Source organism: Eucalyptus grandis, chromosome 8, assembly GCF_016545825.1.
Source record: "Eucalyptus grandis isolate ANBG69807.140 chromosome 8, ASM1654582v1, whole genome shotgun sequence".
NCBI lineage: Eukaryota > Viridiplantae > Streptophyta > Magnoliopsida > Myrtales > Myrtaceae > Eucalyptus > Eucalyptus grandis.
The window spans coordinates 13,589,554-13,606,147 of NC_052619.1; the positions used below are offsets into that span (position 1 = coordinate 13,589,554).

General features: G+C 38.3%; 1 pseudogene; it reads left to right on the forward strand.

Moving 5' to 3' along the window:
• Positions 1-311: 311 nt before the first annotated feature.
• LOC120286991 lies at positions 312-15,885 on the forward strand (annotated as a pseudogene).
• Positions 15,886-16,594: the final 709 nt, after the last annotated feature.

Sequence of the window (16,594 nt, forward strand, 5' to 3'; positions counted from 1 at the left end):
TTGCTACCGGTTTGAGTTTCAACCATAGGTTCAAAATAATGTTTTTAGAGTTTTGGTCGATGGCATATTGGGATCCTCATTTCTTCAGAAGAATTGCATTGACAAGTTGATATTCTTGTTAATAACTTTTTGTCTAGATGCATTCTTAATAACTTAGAGTTGTGAACAAGTGCTTATTCTGTTGCTTCAGCCACTAGTAAGATGGATTTTCCAAGTGTGCTTCTTCTGGTGGAGCACTTTCTTCTAGCATGGGACCTTTGATTTTCTAATAAGGTGCATGAAGTGGTTGAAATTGGAAGGCCAGCGAGCTTCTGGTCATGCTGTTGAGACTGATGTTGATGTAGACCTCAGAGAAATATACTTCTTGATCATGCATTTTCTGTCAACTGGACCATGCCAGAGAACCTTTGGCCAACTCCAGAATGAACTTTTGGAGCATCAGCTGCTTCCTAGAAGGTATCATGCTTGGGCTTCTAGGAGTGGAATTAGAAGTGGGGATGAGGATGATGATGGCATCTCTTTCCCTTTAAATTATAGTAATCTGGTGGAAAGGTATGTTAGCTTCTACTTTCTAGCCTTGTATCTTTTCGCACCAATAGAATTTAAATTCCTATCATCCATCTGAATCAATCGTGGGATTTGCATTCACAACATCTGTGCATTGCGTGGTTTGGTGTTAACCTCATGCTTTATAAGTTTGCTATATCTCAAATAGTATATAAAGTAGATAGAAGCTAGATATAATGTCATGACCTGTTATCTGGAGTTGTTCTTGCGACTTTCTTTTGCTACTTGTTAAGTATTCAAATGATGTTCTTTGTTAATATCCAAGCCCAGTTTTTTTGGTAATTTGTGATCTTGTCTAGAATTGACTGTTCTAATCAACATGAGAGTTATCAAAGCTTCTTAGAGTTCACGTGGTGGGCTGTAGTTTGAGGGGGAAAGAATCAGAAAGTGAGACGCAGAAGGAGATTGAATTCAGGCTGTAGTTATCTAAAAGCACGAGACATCAGTGTCATTTACAGCAGCGTGCTCCTTCATATTATTTTTCAATAGATAATGGGAACTGAACCACCTGACACTGTGTATGAATAGGTATCCTCACATTGGGAAAGACCACCTGGTAAAGCTTCTCAAGCAACTGATGCAGTATACAGGCCATTTAGTGCAAGACAACGTTGGGATAAATTCACTCAGTGCTGCTGATGTTCCAACATTGCTGGGAGTTGGTTCCTTTTCCTTGTTGGATGGTATGTGATGTTCTGTGGCAGTTCGATTTCCTATTTACTGTTTCTTCTGATAAAGTAAATCCATCTATTTGTTCAACATTGTGCCCTGTTTACAGTTGTAATCTATTTTCTGCATACTGTTGCCTGTTATTATATTTTTCAGCTTACCACATAAGTTTTATGTAATGTAAGCTTTTTTCATTTACTCCCGAACCATTTATGTTTCATAATAATAGAGGATGAGGTTTTACATAGGATTTGAACTGATAAACTAGACACTAAAAGATAGATTGCACATAGAGGAGGCTCCACATAGGCACCCAAAAAATGCTTCATAAAGCCCAAATTTGTTGCCAAATAGAGGAGGGCTCACATAGGATTTGAACCAATAAACTTGACACTAAAAGACAGATTATACTGACCAAAAATATGATTTGTCCAAAATTAATGGTGGGCTCATATGTTATCTAGATAAGTGTAAGAGCTCCTATATATCTGCATTTTGCATGAAACACACACATAAACAAATTGTATTCAACATAAAGTATTTGAGGTCTTAGACAATAGAGGACAAGCTGCACCTATATGGGATTTGTCATAATGGGCTCATGAGTTATATAGATGAGTTGAAGAGACTTAGTATATTTGCACCTTGCGCAACAACATACCTATTATTATTCATTTTAGTCCAACTTGGGACAAATTTATTTAATATAAGCCTTCTTAATCTCACTGTCTGTCAATTAAATTTATCGTAAGCATTTTTTACTTTGTTAGATTATGTATGGTCATAATAGGTGTCAATTGTAGTCATGTATAATATACTTGAGGGCAAAACAAAATAGACAAATAAAATACAGACAAAAAAGTGCAATGTAAAAAGATATGTGCCACGTTGGTATATGTCTTGAAAATGAATGTTAAAATGTGTCGAAATAGGAGATGAGGACTGAGGACACTCAGCACACAAGGGATGCACCACGCATCAACACTACAACAGTTTTAGCAAAACTCAAGTTTATATCCTAGTCTGCTGCCTTGTGCTTGCACGGGTTCCACATTTTATTAACATACGTACAATTAATTAAATGTATTTAGTACTAAAACTATCGCAAAGCTTACTTGAGTTTTATGATCAGTCTAATAAATTTAAAATATGAGGGAAAATGTATAAATGGCAAGTCAAATATACGCCATGGATGAATCAAAGAAACACATTATGTGTTTTGCACCATTTAATAGTGAGCTAATTTAAATATTATGAACTTCAAAATAAGATATTCTGAATTTATGACAAATGAAACATACTTTACAGATAAGATCAAGTCCCATGCATGTCCATTGTTGGATATATGAGTGAATTCTCTCTTTTTGATGCATCTGTACGATTCACTTAGATTATGGTAGACATAGCATTTGGACAGCATTAGCACATGCTATTTATTACCTTTATGATGGTTTCCAGGTACTTATTGTGTGAACTCAATAGATTAAATATGGCAGCATGATTGATTTTATTTATAAGTAATTTACGACATCTTCACTGTTGTTTATTTTAATTTATATTGGTAATGAACTATGTAGATAGGTCCAAAGGACTTATCGTATTCACACTTTGCATGACAACTGCTCTATCCTTATCTGATCCACATTAGACTCATCAGGTGCAAATCGTGTTCAATATTAGTGCTTTTTCAAATTTGCAGACTATTTACATTCATATTAGGTCTCAATGATGGACATGTAAAAAATGTTAAAGTAATGTAGCCAATCGCATAAACGCAATTTACACTTAAAAAGGCATGTCCAGATTGGCATATGTGTTGCAAATGAAGAGCAAAATGTGTAGAAAAAGTGATCATGGGCATGTCATTGCGCGCATTTTGATGCGGTAGGCATTTTGTATGAACCTCTACTTTAAATGTATCTATAAATATTGAAAATATCAGGTCTCTATTCCTGTTTTTATGCATGAGTGATATGTTTTTGCTAAGTGCTCTAATTTTAGTTTATTCTGGCCTGTTGTCTTTCTCACCTAGGATGTCTACTTTTATCTTTGGGCTAGAAAGTGACTTTCTTTTCCTTGATTAGCACCATAGTCATGCTACTTTATGTAAATGTATTTAGGTAAAGATCGATAAAGTTATTAATATGCATATTTGTAGCCTATCTTTGATGAATGAAATCATACTTTTCTCCCTGGAAGTGCAGCATAGGAGGTTCGTTATCCATTTCATGTGGTAGCTTTTGGTTATATCTTCTTTTTTTGTGGTGACCCGGGAACCGCCGTACAGCCGGCAGCCGGCAGCCGGCAGCGTAAACCCAGGGCGACCTGAGGGGATCCACCTCCCCGGACCATGGGTGAGTCGCACAAGTGACCGCGGGGATTTGAACTCGCTCCTTCCGGAAGAGGGATTGAGTGCAAACCACGCGACCACCAATGGGGTGGGTCTTTTGGTTATATCTTTATTTTTACAATAGTCAGTTTTCTTGCAGCAGTGGTCTACTGTTCTGAATTGTTCTTGATTGAGGTTTTCTTTCCTGTCCCTCAAGTGGCATTTATGAGGCTTGAGCTTGCATTTCAGCATATAGCCTTGATTTTGTCCTTAGTGCTCGCTGTAAAGTTATGTAAGGGATAATGATGAAACGTGCTCTTTAAAATTATTTTTGTTGTTCTTTTGGATCTGGCTTTTTTATATATTAAATTCTATCATCTATATAGGTTGATATCACCTTTTTTTTCTTATGCTTAGCTTGATCTAATAAATACACTTTGAATTTGACCTATCGATAAGAAGTTTAACTTCTGATCGATGATTTACAGCTGACAGGAGCAAGGTCAATAAGCAACTTAAGCGTCTACCAGCTTACTTGCACTGGCCACATATGCGGGCTGATCAGGTCCGTGGGCTTGGTTTAAGGGAAATAGGGAGGTTTTAGAAAGCACCATCGTGCCCCCATCAATTCACTCTGCATGTTATGCTATGGCGAAGCCACTGATGTTGGTTGAAAGGATGCAAAATATTAAGAAGCTAAGGGGACATCGAGTTGCTGTCTATTGTGGTAGGATTTCATGATAATTTATTTGAGAGTGAGGATGTATTCATCTCTTCTATTTTCTTTGATTCAGTAGTATGCTGCATTTGTTTATGTCTTTCTAAACATTCTGTGTTATTACATTTTTATTCCTTGGAATTCTTTGTCCTTCTCTAGCTGGAAGATGTAAGGTCCTATCCTATCCTACTGTAAAGCTGCATCATGTTGTTGACAATATTTCTGCCGTCCTTTTCTCCTCTCCTCTCTCATGCCCACTTATACTCTATGCTTTGGGTAGTTTTCCTCTCCCTTTGCTGGAAACATATTGACAAGCTGACTGTTTTCTAGTAATTGGGGTTTCCCAGAAATCTGACTGGTCTTTTACTTGCAATTCCTGGGAATACCAGGTTTTCTCTAAAATTCCACTCTTTTGACTGCTTCCGTTCATGTGTCCTTGAGCCTTGTCCCAAGAAGGTGATTTAGTTGTCTAGTCGGTCCTTTGTCTAGTTACATCCCAGAATTTTATTATTACTGGGGTAGTTCTTAGTATATTCAAATGATAAAGCATGGATTCACTATGATATTTTCTCCAACGTCCTTGTATCTTGCAGCAATATTTGATCGATCAGGGAGATACGTCATAACTGGGTCAGATGATCGTCTTGTGAAGATCTGGTCAATGGAAACTGCATTTTGTTTGGCAAGCTGTCGGGGACATGAAGTTAGTTACTTATTTCTGCATAATGAAATCAGTTTGTGAAACTTAGATGTTCCCCTTATTAATGCTAATTTCCTCATTGTTCATGCAAAATCTGAAGGGTGATATTACTGACCTAGCTGTAAGTTCAAACAATGCACTGGTGGCATCTGCTTCAAATGACTTTGTTATACGAGTTGTAAGAATGTCTTGCTCTGTAGCTAACTGCACTTTCTTCTTTTCATTATGCGCATCCTGTGTCACGATTGTTATTGTTCTTTTGCTTTACAGTGGCGCTTGCCTGATGGATTTCCAATCTCAGTCTTGCGGGGGCATACTGGAGCTGTCACTGCTATTGCATTTAATCCGAGGCCCAGCGCTGTATATCAGCTATTATCGTGAGACCTCTTCTTTTTGTTACTTTTCCAATGATTTACCCCTTCTGTGATTGTATGTGTAAGGAGGATAATTTTGTTCATTTAATTTTTTTCATGTAGTTTCTCCATGTTCAAACTTTTGGAACGACAGACACAGTTTATACCTTGTACCGAGACATCTTTTGCTTAAAACACTTTGCATAACATATAACAACAGTCTTTCTTGAGTCACAATAGCCAACTTATCAGAGTGAATGGATTATGTTGTTTATAATTATCCAGTACATATCTTGATGCTCCAATGGCTAGGACAGGGGGATGGTTGATTTTTTTTTAAATGAGAGGATCAAAATCAATATTTTCCAATTAACCACCAAAATGTAGTGTCTGCTTTGTGATTCCACTAATTAGTTCAACCCCATTGAGGCCAACATGGTATTTGCAATTCATTATCATTTTGAAATTAGAAACATTGAGAAAACTAGAAGAAAAGATACAAAAAAAATTCGTGTACATAATAGCTCTTTATTTAAATCTAGAGTATGATCAAAGGGTAATTATTTAACTCAGTTGCAGTGAATACATAAGTCACTAATCTCTTGTTATTTGTGGGTTGCGGTGCTTAAAATGCAATGCTTGACAAGAAGTTGAAATTCAAAGCTGATGTGATTTGTAGGTAGTGGTCAATGCAAACTCATAGTTGGTATGCAGACTTCATCTTTTTACCTCTGCATTCCTTTTCTTGATTTTTTATACTTTCGCAAATGGATCTTGTTAACAAGTGCACTGGGGCAGTGGTTTACCATACTTAATAAGGAAATGTTTTCATTTCCAATGCACTTATTACATATAAAATGAGGATGATGGTGTACTGGAAATGACAAAGTTTCTTCATTGAAGTGTTTAACAAATGCTCCTGGGGCACTTGTTAACAAAAATCCTTTTATAATGAACTCCACATATGTGATGATTTAGCAATAGGTACCAACGTGCTCACAGAAAGAGTGTAGCAAAGTTGAAAGTCTAGTTGGAGTTTGTGCACTTTAGAAGAAAATAATCAGAATGAGAATATTTGAAGGAAAAATCTGTGTGACTTAGTTGAGAATAAGATGAGAGATTTTCTCTTAGGGGTTTGGACTTGTCAAGTGGTAGATTCAGATCCTTCAGTAAAAGAGTGACTTTGTGACGGTGGTGCAGGGTAAAGGAGACAGGAAGACCTTAGGAAACCTAGGCTTCTACTTTAGGAAGGATCTCAAGTACTTAGATAGTAGGGAAGGATATGATTGTGAGTGCAGCCCCATGGCATGAAAGGATCCATGTGGTAGACTTTCCTTAGTATGAAGAGTTTGGTTGTCATTATTATTGCCGTTTAACCAAGTTAACCAGCAGTAATCTTGTGGTTTTGATTGGATCTTTTATCATCTCCAAGTCAAGTGGATCACAAGTGAGGCATATGGTTTGTTATAAAATAGGCAGGCAGGCAGGCAGGCTCTGTTTGGTTTTTCTAAGACACTGGACAAACACGGGGCGCACTATGATTTTGCCTCTGTAAAAAATCTATCCCAACAAGTTATGCAGCACATTCGTCCTCCAATTTATGAAGTGTCCATTATCAGAATGGTGGAGTTGCTGATTTTCTTCTGGCGTCTCTAGTAAGCCATTGTTTCTATCATTTGTAGGTCATCGGATGATGGAACTTGTCGAGTCTGGGATGCTAGGTATTCTCAGTGCACTCCAAGAATATACCTGCCAAAACCACCAGATGCTATTGCCGGTCAGATATTTGCTTCCAGATCTGTTACTTCAAACTGGTTTTGGCAATGAGAATGAGCCTAAAAACTCAAGCATGTTGCAGGGAAGAGTAGTGGTCCTTCAAACAATGACCTTGCTTCTAGTATTGCCCCGCAAAGCCACCAAATACTATGCTGCGCTACAATGCCAATGGAACTGTATTTGTGACTGGTAGCTCGACACCATTGCACGGGCAAGTTTATTCTCATGATCTGCCTAATGACATTCTCATGTCTTCTATTTATGCTGTTCTTAGTATTATACCAGTAAGTGATGTGGATCATTTGCGAAAAATAATTGTGCTATGGACTGTGTCACGGTTACTTTATTTTTTCTGTCATAGTTTCTTATGAAGATATATATGTATATATTGCAGGTCTGGAATGCTTGTAAACCCAATTCGGATAATCAAGAACAACAGGTTCATGAGATGGATTTGTTATGTGGGCATGAGAATGATGTAAATTATGTCCAGTTTGGGTTAGTTAATCATGAAAAATATAACCTTTTTCTATTTCATTTGGCAATTGTCACTGGATCTTTCTTTTTGGCCAAGGTTTGGTCTGGATCTTTACTTGGTTTCTTTTGTACATGCAGTGGTTGTTCTGTAGCTCCTCGATCATCAATGTCTGATAATTTGAAGGAGGATAATTTTCCGAAGTTTAGAAATTCATGGTATCTTGTCTTTTTTATTTTTTTGAAATTTGACTGCATATCTTATGACACTCTAAATTGCAACTGTCCTCTTTCATTTGTTTGATCTGTGGCTTCTTGCTTAACCCTTTGTTGATAATTAATCACATGCCTTAATGACACTGAGATTCTCAGGTTCTGTCATGACAACATTGTCACTTGTTCTCGTGATGGAAGTGCCATTATCTGGGTGCCAAGATCCCGCAAATCCCATGTGAGTATCTTCTAAACAATCCAACAAGAAAACTGTCAGTTGTGAATTTGATGGAGCATTTTCATTCATTTTGCTATTGCATTGTCCATCAATCTTTTGGGATTTTGTTTTGAGGTAATTTTTTATTTTTGGTTTTGGTCTCTTTTGCGTTTATAGGGAAAAGGTGGACGTTGGGTGCGAGCGTACCATTTGAAAGTTCCACCTCCTCCTTTGCCACCTCAACCTCCTCGAGGTGGTCCACGTCAGAGATTTCTTCCGACTCCTCGTGGTGTTAATATGATTGTGTGGAGTTTGGATAATCGCTTGTTCTTGCAGCTATTATGGGTAAAGGCCTACTAAACTTGAACATGTCTAAATCGAAATGTGATTTCCTTGTCTTAAATTGATGAAGACTTTTATTGCAGTTATTGTGTAGTCATATGCTAATTCTTTTATGCAATGTCCTTCTACTATGATGGAACCTTATCTTTTTCTCATAAAGTATGAAAATTCTCCAGAAATAGTGAAGTCACTTCCCTCTAGTAGATTGCCTGTCTTGTGATCCTTGGCAGTCTGCTTAGGACTTAACCGTCTTGACAAACATACAACGTTCTTTAATGACTAGCAATAAGCATTCCTTCTTGTCTGAGTGCAAGATCTTGGTCCTTCCTCCAGTCTCTTACAATCTGGCCTCCTCATCTTATTGCATTTTCTCAGTTTGTAAATGAACTAATCATTAGTCAAGCAATTAATGTACCCCATATGTGCTTGTTTTTAGTTGTTTGACTACGACTCGTCTCTTTATTTTCCCTCTGATTTCTGCAGGTTTTTCTTAACTGGTACTCATTATTATTACTTTTTTACGATCAATGCAGACTGTCGGATATGCGTGTGGAATGCTGGTGACGGTAGTTTAGTTCATTGTTTGACTGGTCACAGTGCCTCCGTAAGTAGCTTCTTGATCCTGTCATGTTTAAGTTATAGCAGTCTCTAATTAATAACACCGATAACCCATTCAAAGAACAAAATAACAAAAATATTATACAAAGCAATGTTTTGTTTATTTCACCACATTCTGTCTGTCAACAGCATGCTTATTGTTCTATTTCCATTTATGTCATTTTACTGTTCAATTTCTCCTTTATTATGGAGTTCTTCTTAGTATATTTTGATTAGTTTCTTTTTTTTTCTTTTTTTGACTCCTCAAGCCTTATGGGCATTATCCCCACCCTCAAAGAATCTATCTAGAAAACATTTGTTGGACTAGAAGCATGTCATTTAGTTTGTCTGAAAGATAAATTTCCCTATTCATAAATCTCTGTGGATGGATATTACTTTTGAACATGTCTGTTGAATTTGATGGGTATAAAGGATGTTCCTACATAATATATGATATGCTGAAGTCAAATTGCAGCCTGGCCTCTGGAGTAATTAATTTCATCTTTCTTTTGCTGCTGATCTCACAATGGTGGGCAAATCCTTGTTTATGATCATCAAACTAGAGATCTTCCTTCAACTAGAAAAAATTGATCAAGCGGGAAAACCCCTTGATTCACCTTCATCTTACCGAGAACCCTAGGACCAAATTGACCAGAAGCTTGAGGATGAGATTTTGGGAACTCAGTTCACGTTGTTCCAAATTGCCATTGAATCTTCAGAATCGAAAAAGTATCATCAGGAGAGAACCGCTGAAGTGTACAGGAGGGATTGATCCTTTAGTTTTGCCTAAGAGCATCTAAAAAGTTCATAAAGAAAATTCTCAATTGAACTAGACTCGCAATTAGCATTGAGACCTGAGGGTGATTTATATTCTGGTGTTACAAAGGGAAGAATCTAGGTGTACAAGAAAAATCATATTACAAACCCGTAAGAAATCATTGTCGTTGTATTGTTGGTGTCTTTGACTGAGAAGGGGAGTACCAAGCACAATCGACTGCCTTGTGATTGTTTTAACATCTTTATTCTGAATTTCATCCAATTTACAGTCTGATTTGACTTAAAGCTCCGGCTCAGAAAAAGCTCCGGCTCAGAACTTAGTTGTTGTTCACTTGCAGTCTTATGTGCTGGATATCCATCCATTCAATCCGGATAGCAATGAGTGCTGGGTATGATGGAAAAGCTATTGTTTGGGATGTAAGTTCTATGGTTCTCAAAACCATTAATGCCAATGATTTTTCCTTTTCGTCAATACGTTGCTTCAGATACTTTCCTTTCGTTTGTAGATATGGGAAGGCAGACCTATTCGGGTGTATGAAATTGGGCGTGTCAAGCTAGTTGATGGAAAGTTTTCTCCGTAAGTTTGAATATCTTCTATTATTGAGTAATCGTTCTCTCTCTCTCTCTCTCTCTCATGCACACGCACAGAGAAGAGCAAAAGGCTTTTCTCCCTTGCTGCTAGTTCATTTTTTTAACTTATATTTTCACTCCTGAGCCTTGGGATGCTTTTATCAACATGCGAAATTTATCATTCGTATTCATCTGAGAATTTCTTGCGAGCAGCTCATAATTAGTTTGGGCTGATTCAGATAATTTTCTGGTATTTGTTGACCATTATCAACTTTCCTAATGTTTGTATGAAGAGGCTTATGGAGTCTCAGAAGCCAGGAATAACCTTAGCATCAGAGTCTTTCATAGTTCAATCGTAGAAAAGATTTAATAAGGTTGGTTCAGAAATAACCAAGTATTACATCTTTCTTAGATTACTAGCAAAAATCAATATTGATTGATTGAGAATTGGAGAAACAAGTTGATCTCATGTTGTTGAGTTGCTTGGGATGCATTAGTTACTGAACTAGTAACACAGGCCATCGCAGCTGCTATAACTTAATCAAGGTTGCTGTTTCTGTGCCTTTACATTTTTAATGCAAAAGTAGTCATATTATGGAATTTATCAAGGAATGGGGCATACTGCCTTTACAAACCATGCTGATGCTCACAACTTGTCGTCTCAGTAAACTATAAGCAACTAAAAAGTCAGCGGGATTGGAACACAACTCACGCCTGGCAAAAGCTAAAAGGATACAAATTGTTTGTTAATAAGTTACAGTTAAATCTTAAGCTAATTGTTAATAGGGAGGGCTCTCAAGTGAGTATAACCATCTTTGGTTTTCTCACACTGTCTGATTTCTGACCATGGATGTTATATCAGAGTGCCAAAAAACTGTCTTTTTGATGTTTGAAGTCCTTCTGTAATTCGTTACTGAATTTCTCCATGTGTGGATCGACGGCGACTCTCAATTTTATTTTTTGTTCCTCTGGTTAGTTTTGCCACTGTACGTCACTGAGTGAAGCTTACTGTACATGTTTATCTATTGAAAGAGCTTTGTTATATAGGGATGGGACTTCAATTGTACTTTCTGATGATTTTGGGCAAATACATCTGATAAACACTGGTGAAGGTGAATCCCAAAAGGATACCAAATATGATCAGGTAGCTGAAATTTTTTTTTTTTTTTTTTGAGCTAGTTTATTTCCTTCACTCCATGGTGCAGTTTCATCCTTTAATTTTTCATAAATCCATGATTCCTTTTTCTCCATACAGTTCTTCCTTGGGGACTTTACCGCCCACTTATACGTGACGCTGTTGGAAATGTTCTTGATCAAGTTTTCCAGTTTCTGTTGATTATTAATGCTAACTACTGATTTGGAGGCAAATTTATGAATCTATTTGAATCTGCAGTGTCCATTGTAGTGTGGGCATCTAGTTTAGCAGCAGGGTGTTGCTTGCTCTTTGATGAAACATCAGCTTTAAATATTTAATCATAAGCTGTTGGACATTGAATCACTTAGCAAGGGATGCATGCCATTGGAGACAGCTGGCACAATAGTTGACCATCTTAGTTAGTGATGCTTTTTGATGTCTCACTTGTTTATCTTTCTTGTTCTAATCTCTTGAGAGAACTCACTGCTCAGGCATTATAAATTAGTATTTCACCTAAACCTAGAGATTCAAGTTTCTGGCCTCTCATATAGTTCACCCTCTGAATTTACTTAGAGATATGCTTGCAGTACGGTTGTCTTAGATATTTACTTAGAGATACACTTTCAGTACGGTTGTCTTACATACAGTCACAACTTCCACCACATCGAAGAAATGTCCAAGATCCTCTTTGTGACTCAGTAAGTGGCTTCTTTATGTCATGCTTATAATCAGATTGCTTAATTGTAGACATTGATAGAGCAACACCATAATCTCGATCCTCTTCCAGGTTCCATATCAGAACCCTATCAAACTATGTACCAGCAACGCGACTTGGTGCGTTGGGTATTAGTGGCGTCCTCCCACCGTTAGATTTGCTGTTGGCCCCGACTTTATTCTCGGGCAGGAGTATCAGATGCTGCCCTTAGCAGATTTGGAAAGAATGATTGAACCTTTACCTGAGTTCATTGATGCCGTTTTCTGGGAACCGAAAATGAAATTATCAGTGAAGATAATGACTCGGAAGTACAACGTTACTGAGGAAAGTGAAGGTGAGAGGGTAGTTTAAGTGCTGGATTTTCCAGTGATCCTGAGTGCAGTGCAGGAGACAGTGAAACCGAACAAAGCCATAGAGATAGCCGCCGTAGAGCAGGAAGGAAAAAGCATAGAACTGAGGTACATTCTTTGTGTGCTTAAGTTGATTCCTTTCTTTTTCTTTTATTTTGCATGTTCTTGGGGCTGAATCTAGCCTCATTTGCTGTTAAGGTTGAATGGGTAACCCGTCAGGAGACGTGTCAGAAAAGGGAACTTGGAAGAGTGTGAAGGCTCTGCATCCAGGGATACTCAATATAAAAAATCAAAAAATCGCAGGAAATCTTCAAAAGGGCAGTCTACCAAAGCACATAATTTGAGGCCTCAGCGTGTTGCAGCCTTATTTGAACATGATTTGTGAAATCAGTGATACATCTACTGAAGGAAAATATTGACGGACTGATTGTCTGACAGTGAGCTACTGGAGCTAAACCCAAGCAGAAGAAAAGAGACGATAGTGACAGGAACTTCCCTGGTCTTACTAGAAGGAATCCAGAAAAGGCAAAGAGCAGATCATCAAACCTGATGGTGCAGAGTATCAATCAAATGCTGGAAACAGGAAAGATTGGTTCTGAAGTTTTCATTGATTCTAAGAAAGTTGTGCCTTCAGAAAACCCCAGAATGATAACGCACAATGATGCTGATCTGCTGAGATCTGCCTTCTCATCTTTCTCAAGAAATGACAGAGAACATGAATGCTACAACATCCAATGATGTAGCTTCCCGTTCTGTGAATTCGAGTAATGTACATGAGGATAAGAAGTATCGGAAAATATTTGTGACATCACAGATTTACATCTGCTGGGGACAACGAGAATAAGATCAGATGGGGGAGAGGTCAGATGCGGTCATCAGTGCGTCTGAGATCAGACATTTTGCCAACCGATGCATTGGAAGGAACTAGGGCAAGTTGTGATGTGAATAAGGAAAATGATACTGATCTGAATAGGTATGATCTGAGAGGAATTTTAAACTATCTTACTTCTAGAAGTTGTAGTATATTCTACAGGTAACTTTTGTCTTGCAGGGGTGAGGGAGAAGTGTGGAGCTGATGTACGTGAACCTGGGGAACTGAGAACAGATAACCGTGCAAATCTTGAGGGTGCACATACATTTTCATCAGCCGGCTTTCCCCCAGACCAACAAGATGGAAATTCAGGTGCAGTTGGAAGATCCTCCTTAAAGATCAACTATTTTGAGAATCAAAACGAGGTCCGTCAGACTGAAAGCCACTGAGTCGAAGGTTCAACCGGTGATGAAAGCAATACAAACATAAAACATCCTCAATTGCCGAGCACATTCAAAACCCTGAGGCTCCTGAAGAGGCCTTATTTGCTGAACGGCTGACCCCATGACCACTGCACCTGAATTCAAATGCGGTGGTGTCTGATACAGACTTCAAGGGAAAAGGCGACAAAGCTCTGACACAGATGCAGAAGATCTTGATTCCTGCAGGGAGGAAGGTGTCACTGCTTTCAGAGATCGATGATGACCCATCGACTACCCTGAGTTTCGACAGATGCAATACGTAGAGCAAGATCCTTGAAGATGAAGAACCTTCTACAGAGCCGGATACAATCAACCACAGTTTCAGCGTTAGAGGACATGAAACTTCAAGGACATCAAAGTTTGCAGGGAACATCCACAAGAAAACACGTGATCAGCTTATATCTAAAGATTGGTTGTCAGGTTCAAAAATGATGGTCAGATCAAGGTCTAATAGGAATAAAAGGGCGATAAGTAATAATAATGATCAAGGTTTTTCCTTTGGGGGAGTCAAGTCAGAATCTCAGGAAAAGTCATGGCCTGACTTTGGCAGAGCATGAGGAGGGTTATCGCTATATACCTCAGTTAGGCGCGAAGTTGTTTATTTGAGACAGGTATTGTTTGATTACTTACAGCAAGCAGTTCTTACTAAGAATACTATGCTCTACTGGCTGCTTCCTTGGCAATTATTGATTATTTGATTTTCAGGGACATCAGAGTTCATCGAATCAAGTTGCTCGCGAGATGTTGGGCCTTGGAGTGCAAGCAGAGGAGTCTGAGTGCTGTGGAAGTTTGCAAAGTCGAAGCTCTTGGTATGCCAATAGTCCAGGCTCTGGGGAGAGCTGCTGTAAACTGACTCTTAAATTTGTGCCCAATTCTGCTTCTAACGTGTTTGGACGGACATTCAAGTTGATGTTGCCAGAGCTGATCAATTTCCCTGATTTTCTGGTTGAAAAGACATGGTTTGATAATTCTATGTTTAGAAAGTGGAGCCTTAGGGATAAATGCCTTTGTATGGTGAGAAAATGAGAATGGGACAGGTGGAAGTTGGTGGGAGGGTCGAGCAACTGTACAAGCTAAGTCGCCTGACTTTCCCTGACAGTCCTTGGAAAGATATTCTGTTCGTTACAGGACTGATCCTCCTGAAAACCATCTTCACAGCCCTTGGAATTGCATGATCTTGAAGTATCCTGGGATCATCCTCATATAGATTCGAGACCGAGATAAGCTCTTGTCGTGTTTTTCCAAACTAGGGCGTTCAGTTGGCAAGAACCAGGTTTTTCTTCTGTCCCATATCTTAACATCAGTTTTTGTTTGCTTGTCTGTCATGCATCAAAGTTTGTTTTAGAAATGAGAGTCTGGATGCTTACAAGTGTTCTTGTGCAAATGTGGCAGGACTACTATGGCTATCAAAGTTGAATGAAACACATCAGAAATTGGATTTTGAATAGGTAACTTCCTGTCGAGCCAGCTTCTGACATGTGTGTCACTTAAACATGCAAATTTGGAAGTGTAATTTTTATGGATCTAGCAAGTTGTGGAAATTTTCTTTAGAAACAGAACAGTGGTTCAGCCACTAATATGTGTAGTTTTCAATGGGCAAAGATGCCATAAGATTAGCCATTTTAATGGAGTTCCGTATATAGGATCACAGCTGCTTTCTTTGTGGTTCAAATCTATGATATGCAATTTGTATCATAATGTTCTTTGGTTTTTTTTGGGACAGTGGGTAAACCTAATTACTGACCTCCTTGTGCTCCTTGTGCTCATGTTTCGTATTGCAGATTTCCAGTAGGTTTTGGATCAGAATTGATCCAGCTGAGGTTGGAGAACAGCTATTATCGAAGAGGAAGCGGTGAAGCATGGCCTAACCGAGCTGATGCAATGCTCAATCATACTTCACAACAAACGCTGAGTTGTCTGTTAAGATGAGGCGCCTGTCCGATTGGTTTACTAAGACCTTGTCAAGTTTTAGATTCTTGTGTTCCTTTTCAAAATTCACTAACTCCTAACTTCTTTTGGGTCTCAGCTTGAACTACAGTTACATAGAAAACAATTTTGTCAACAGACCCTCTTTACAGGCAGATAGAGTAATTTTTGTAAGCATTTACTGGTGGAGATCCAGAATACACTCATGAGTTCGTCCGCATCAAGTTAAATCAATTAAATGAAAAAGTTTTGAGATTTGCTGTTGCCATTCCCTTTTCCTTTCGTTAATTGAAAACCGAGTTGATTTGCGTTTTCAAATCAGTGGCATGTCTCCCACTCTTCTTGTAGTTTTTAGTGTGGCAGTGGAATCGGGCTCCATTCGAACATGGTGGTGGATCAAGATTTTCTCATGATTTTTATATATATAATTAAAGGAATGGGGAAGGAACGATTATCGTCGGTAATCCTGACCTCCATCGACAACACTAGCGGCGACCTCGCCTGAGCCTGGTGAGGGCGCCCGTTCCATGCGTGGTTTGTGGCTGGGCACCGCTGCTGCCGTGGTCACAACCAACGTGGTACTAATGTGGCGATTTGCTTTACAAACTCAAGTTACTTAATAAGTTATTTAGCAGAAGGACAAAAATAAAAAAACCAATATTGCTCAAGGTTCAAATGACAAAAGAAGTCGGAAGTTTAATTACTTAGGGTGTGTTTGTTTATTTGTGTTTTATTCCCAGTACAAATTTTTGTTAGAAAGAACAAAATAAAGCAAAATTTGTTTATATTTTTGTTCGAGAATAGAATCATAGTAGAAAAATTTGTTTCTTGTTTCGGGAACACTTTCGAAGAAAATGTCTTTCTTTTTTTCTT